This window comes from Scyliorhinus torazame, chromosome 8, assembly GCF_047496885.1.
Source record: "Scyliorhinus torazame isolate Kashiwa2021f chromosome 8, sScyTor2.1, whole genome shotgun sequence".
In the NCBI taxonomy this organism is placed as follows: Eukaryota; Metazoa; Chordata; class Chondrichthyes; order Carcharhiniformes; family Scyliorhinidae; genus Scyliorhinus; species Scyliorhinus torazame.
Genome location: NC_092714.1, coordinates 229,618,872 through 229,624,871, shown reverse-complemented (window position 1 = coordinate 229,624,871; position 6,000 = coordinate 229,618,872). Strand labels below are relative to the sequence as shown.

Sequence of the window (6,000 nt, the reverse complement as noted above, 5' to 3'; positions counted from 1 at the left end):
GATTGTCGCAAAACCCACTTGGTTCACTAATGTCCTTTAGGGAAGGAAACCTGCCGACCTTACCTGGTCTGGCCTACATGTGACTCCAGATCCACAGCAATGTGGTTGACCTGTAAATGCCCATTTGAAATAGGGATGGGCAATAGATGCTGCCCCAGCCAGGGATGCCCACATCCCGTGAATACCACTACACCACCCCCCCCCCCCCCCACCCAGCGAGGGCAACTCTGCAAGGGTGGGGTAGGGAGTGGCACAAGTACCTTTAAATATGTCACCCAGACATGATAACAGGCCAATTGACTTCCTGCTCAAATCGCCACAAAATTTGACATGAACATTGCGTCTGCAAAATGAATTAACTAAGCATTGCATGATTCAGCAGGTCTACTGTTACACTTGTGCATCGAGATTCCCTCCAATACCTCACGCTTGCCACAGGATCTATTCCTAGAGTGGCAGATTCCACCCAATGGAATTCTTAAAATAGACAAAATCTTCATTTATATCAATTTAATAGCTCACATTATAACGAAAGCTCACTTATCAAGAAATTTGGCACAGCAAAAGTAAATTTCAATTTATAGTAAATAGGAGTCCTGGATTTTTTCCCAGGTTGGGGGCATTCAGTTATGTTGCCATTATGAATACAGTACATGTTAATTGTATTATCAATGTTAAGGACACACAAGTTAGGGGCATTGATTAATTTTGTATCTTGTGCACCACCCGTTGCGGAGGGGAGTAGGAAGGGAGGAGGTACTCCTTGTAAGCCAGTCCCTGGGATAAGCCAAGTTGTTCCATCTGCAGGCCAAGGCAGCGGGCGGTCCACGGGTCATCTGCCCCAACTGTCTGCCCTTTTACTGTGGCTGTGCTTGTGGCCGGGTGGCCTTGGAGTGGGAGCATACAGTGTCCGCCAGTACGCTTCAGGGCTTTCGTGACCGGTGGGCGCAGCAGGGGCTGGGGTACATTATCACCCCCAGGAATTATATTTTGGTTTGGTTAGTTAAGTTTCTTTTGGTGTTTAATTTTAGTTACACTGCCCCACCAGGGACTATCACCCCTTCTCATTAGTATAACTTTTGTTTCTTAAAAAGAGTATAGAGAAAGACATCTGGAAGACTGTATCCTGGTAGTTAGGAGGCCGACACATGAGATGTTGCTTCTGAAAATAGACCAAATATTAGGAAAATGGGGCGAAATTCTCCCGAAACGGCGCGATGTCTGCCGACTGGCACCCAAAATGGCGCCAATCAGACGGGCATCGCGCCGCCCCAAAGGTGCGGAATGCTCCGCATCTTTGGGGGCCAAGCCCCAACATTGAGGGGCTAGGCCGACGCCGGAGGAATTTCCGCCCCGCCAGCTGGCGGAAACGGCCTTTGTTGCCCCGCCAGCTGGCGCGGAAATGACATCCCCGGGCGGCGCATGCGCGGGAGCGTCAGCGGCCGCTGACAGTTTCCCATGCATGCGCAGTGGAGGGAGTCTCTTCCGCCTCCGCCATGGTGGAGACCGTGGCGGAGGCGGAAGGGAAAGAGTGCCCCTACGGCACAGGCCCGCCCGCGGGTCGGTGGGCCCCGATCGCGGGCCAGGCCACCGTGGGGGCACCCCCCGGGGCCAGATCGCCCCGCGCCCCTCCCAGGGCCCCGGAACCCGCCCACGCTGCCTTGTCCCGCCGTGCAAAAGGTGGTTTAATCCACGCCGGCGGGACAGGCAATTTATCGGCGGGACTTCGGCCCATCCGGTCCGGAGAATCCAGTGGGGGGGCCCGCCAACCGGCGCGGCCCGATTCCCGCCCCTACCGAATATCCGGTACCGGAGACTTCGGCAACCAGCGGGGGCGGGATTCACGGCAGCCCCCGGCGATTCTCCAACCCGGCGGGGGGTCGGAGAATGACGCCCAAGATTTGTGTCTAGTTTCATATTTCACCATCTGGGATCCATTTCACAATACATTACCACCTACTGTGGCTAAGACTGATCTTCACAAAACCATGTTCAGCTTTCGAAAATACATTTCACTGGTAGCCATTTATATCCAACCTGAAAAGTAATTGGCTCTTTGATAATATTCTGTCTTGTCTTTACTTCCAACAATTTTGTCCTGTGTCATAGACATTTAATTTATAAATTTGTTCTTCCCATCACAATCTTGCATATTCCAAACTGTTATGTATATGAAAGCATTTGAAATGCCAATTCGTCCCCAAATTCTTTAAAATTACTGCTTGTTTGAGCTACGTGAAAATTTATTTATATTGGTTGCATGTCGTAACGGCAGCCAAAGAAATGTCAAACATTTGGGCGGCTTGGTGGCACAGTGGTTAGCACTGCTGCCTCACAGCTTCAGGGTCCCAGGTTCAATTCCAGTCTCGGGTGACTGTTTGGAGTTTGCACTTTCTCCCCGTGTCTGTGTGGGATTCCTCTGGGTGCTCCAGTTTCTTCCCACAGTACAAGGATGTGCAGGTTAGGTGGATTGGCCATGCTAAATTGCTCCTTAGTGTCCAAAAGGTTAGATGGGGTGCATGGGTTACAGGGATAGGCTGGTGGCTTGGGTGCTTTTTCCAAGGGACGGTGCCGACTCGATGGGCTGAATGGTCTCCTTCTGCACTGTAAATTCTATGATTATGCAGCTTGATTTATTCAGAATGGAAAGATTAGAGAGCAACATGATTAAAGACAGTAGTGAATTACTTATTTCTTATGTGCTCCCAGAATCAAAACTGTGTCATGGAGCCTCACATGTGAGAGCACGGGATGAGAAATAACACGCATGCGCATCCCTTGCTCTGTCATCTCCAAGGGAAAACTTTGTTCCAGAAAACAATGCTAACACAACTCCATCTTCAGCCTGTCTGAAATAACCTGCCTCACGTCGACTGTAGACCTGACACGCGGATAACCTCGGTCAAGGAACGCCTCCGTATTACATATTGATCATTGATGCTAAAGTAATGGAACATTAAAACATTTTCATACAGTATCACTGCAGATTGTTAAGTATTAAAGGACAATTAGCAGTGCCTGATACATTGCAGTTTTAATGAAATAACATTTCAGAAAATAACTGAACAGGTAGAAAACATGTCAAAATTAGCAGGACTGGAAATAAATGCAGTTCTATGCCTGGGACATTTCAATATTGATAAACGTTTGAATATATTTAATTTCAATATTTTGATGTGCTCTGTAAATTGGCTCAATGCACCTACTGGCAAAATTGGTAGTATCAACTTCTTTTAAGGTTTAATTACATTTTGTTAAAGTAACGTAAATTTTAAAAGACAGCTCTGATAATTTATTGATACAGAATAGCTGCAGGGTAATGTACTTCATTAATCGGTTTAGCAACTTTCTGCCCTTTAGTAGCACATGATTCGCCAGTCTTTCAATATAGAAACAAGAGCAACTTAGCTTGTGATGTGAAAAGATTTAATGCGTCATTTACTTTCAAGAAGCACAAACATTTTGGCACAAGACATTGTAAAAATAAATATTACTTCTCTCGGCTTTTTTTTACTCGCATTTGCAAGTTTTATCACAAGCTACAAACATGACATGTTTAATCCTGTGACAGTTGGTGCTCAGCAGAATTATTTTCTGGTTGGAAAACTGCTAATCTTGTGATCTGAAAGAGACTTCTCTGTCACTGAAGCGTGGCTCCAGTTCAGCTTCACTGCCCATAACCTCAACGTCAATGTGAGAGTCGCAGAATAATGAAAAACATGGCCAACCACAAAAGAACAGGCTGTCTTCTTTCCAGTCAAACCGAACTAACCTAGAAACACAAAGTTATAAAGTTATCTTGCATGACCACCCAATGTGCATCACAACCAATCAAATGCTTTTGGAAGTACAGCAAGCCCCTGTAAGTGAAATGAAAGTCACCAAAATCCCCGAGGCCCAGAGGCTGCTCTCTTCCTTTGAGAGAGAGCTGACTGGTGGTGATTTAACCTGAGGGTAACTACACATCAGACGAGGGGCAAGGTTGAGAAGGAAGGGTTTGAATGGATAACGTGAAGTAGCAAGTCGCAATACGATAATAAACAGATAATTTGTTTTTGACTTTCGTTGAGGGATACAGTGTAGTGATATGCATGAACAAATGTATGTGTAAATATGTATAGCCTCCGACTAGTAGGTGTCAGGCAAGTAATAGCATGTGACACTGTAACCTGGAGGGAGTCTGGAGGAGAAATCATCGTGGTCAGTGGTGTTTGTATTAGTTCCAGTTTGATAACATTGGTTTCCTACCGACAGTTTATTATACAATAGTAAAATTAACTAGTCTTGAACTAGATGTTGTTTAGTACGCTGACTCAGTTATTGTCTCGGTACAAGAATGCAACATGGTACCAGGTGTGTGACAATTTTAAAGACACACTCTTCAAATTTGGTGAAACGGTGCTACAAGGAAATCGTGAAATGTAATAATAATAATAATAATAATTGTTTATTGTCACAAGGAGGCTTCAATGACGTTACTGTGAAAAGCCCCTAGTCGCCACATTCCGGCGCCTGTTCGGGGAGGCCGGCACGGGAATTGAACCCGCGCTGCTGGCCTTATTCTGCATTACAAGCCAGCTTTTTAGCCCACTGTGCTAAACCAGCCCCATAACATCAAAGGTAATCTCTGAAAACGCAACACCAGTGCAAGAAGATTGATACTTTAAAAATTCCTGATCAACTTATAGTAACCGGTAATATTGACGACAATTGGCGCACATTTAAAACAATATTCGGCAATAGTAATCTTCGATCACTCTCCACACTACACGGATGTGAGGTTGGAGTCGGGCTGGGCCCAGCACCCCCATGGAGGCATTCTGCAAGAAAATGTCACAAGCCATCAACAGGTATGTAATCGGCAACCAAAATGGGGAGGTCTCACCCTTCACATTCTTGGAGGCACTGAATGCGGCAATCAGCAGGGAGATAATAGTGGACAGGACTCTTAGAGACAGGAAGGAAATGGAAGCTAGGCAGTGGCTGATCGACTCCATATTGGAAGTGGATCGACGGTATCCACGGCCCCAACCATGGAGCTGCCGACGGAGAGAAAAATACTATAAATGGAATCTGACCTGCTCTCCACGGGGAAAGCAGTGAACCAGCTCTGCCAGACATGGGTGGCATTCTATGAGCATGAGACAAGGCCAGCCGCCTACTGGCACACCAGCTGAGGAAGTAGGCTGCCACAAGAGAGATGGCACAGGTAAGGGAGGAGAACGGTAGGGTGGTCATAACTCCGGAGCCTTTGCAACCTTTTATCGTGTACTGTAAACCTCCGCGCCTCTGCAGGGGGATTCATAGATTAAACAGTTCCTCAATGGGCTGGATGTACCAGTTGTGGGGGAGGAAGATAGACAGGGACTGGAAGCACTGCTAGGATTGGAAGAAATCATGGAACACTTTAATTCCATCAAGCTGCGGAGTACACTGGGACTGGACGGGTTCCCAGTGGACTTCTGCAAGAAGTTCACAGCAGCACCTGCGGGAGATATTCAATGACATGCTATTGAGTTGGGTCCTGCTGCCCACGCTGGCTCAGGCCTCGATTTCACTGATCCCCAAAATAAGACGAAAGACCCGACGCAGTGCGAGTCATACAAACCCATCTCACTCCTGAACACTGACGTCAAAGTCTTGATGAAAGATCTGGCGAGGTGACTGGACAGCTGCTTGCCAGAAGTAATCACAGAAAATCAGACTGGGTTTGTCAAGGGCAGACAGCTAACAGCGAACATCAGATGCCTGCTGAACGTGATTATGACCTCACCGCGGGGAGAGTTTACCAGAAGTGCTCATTATCCTGGAAGCTGAGAAGGCCTTTGATCGAATAGAATGGAGGGAATTAATGGAAGTATTTGGACGGTTTGGGTTGGGGCCAGTGCTCGCCTCATGGGTGAAACTACTGTACAGCGTTCCCATGGCAAGTGTATAGACGAACACTGGCTGCACAGAGGCACGAGGCATGGATGCTGCCAGCAACACAGCACACAAATG

At 47.0% G+C, this 6,000-nt stretch overlaps 1 long non-coding RNA gene across 2 annotated transcripts in view; it reads right to left on the bottom strand.

Annotated features, from left to right (window-relative positions):
- Positions 1-3,409: 3,409 nt before the first annotated feature.
- Positions 3,410-6,000, bottom strand: part of LOC140428825 (uncharacterized) — a 60,355-nt gene continuing 57,764 nt past the window's right edge. For both annotated transcript variants that reach the window (XR_011948910.1, XR_011948909.1), the window contains one exon: positions 3,410-3,772. This is a non-coding gene — a long non-coding RNA (uncharacterized lncRNA). The remainder of the gene's footprint in view (positions 3,773-6,000) is intronic.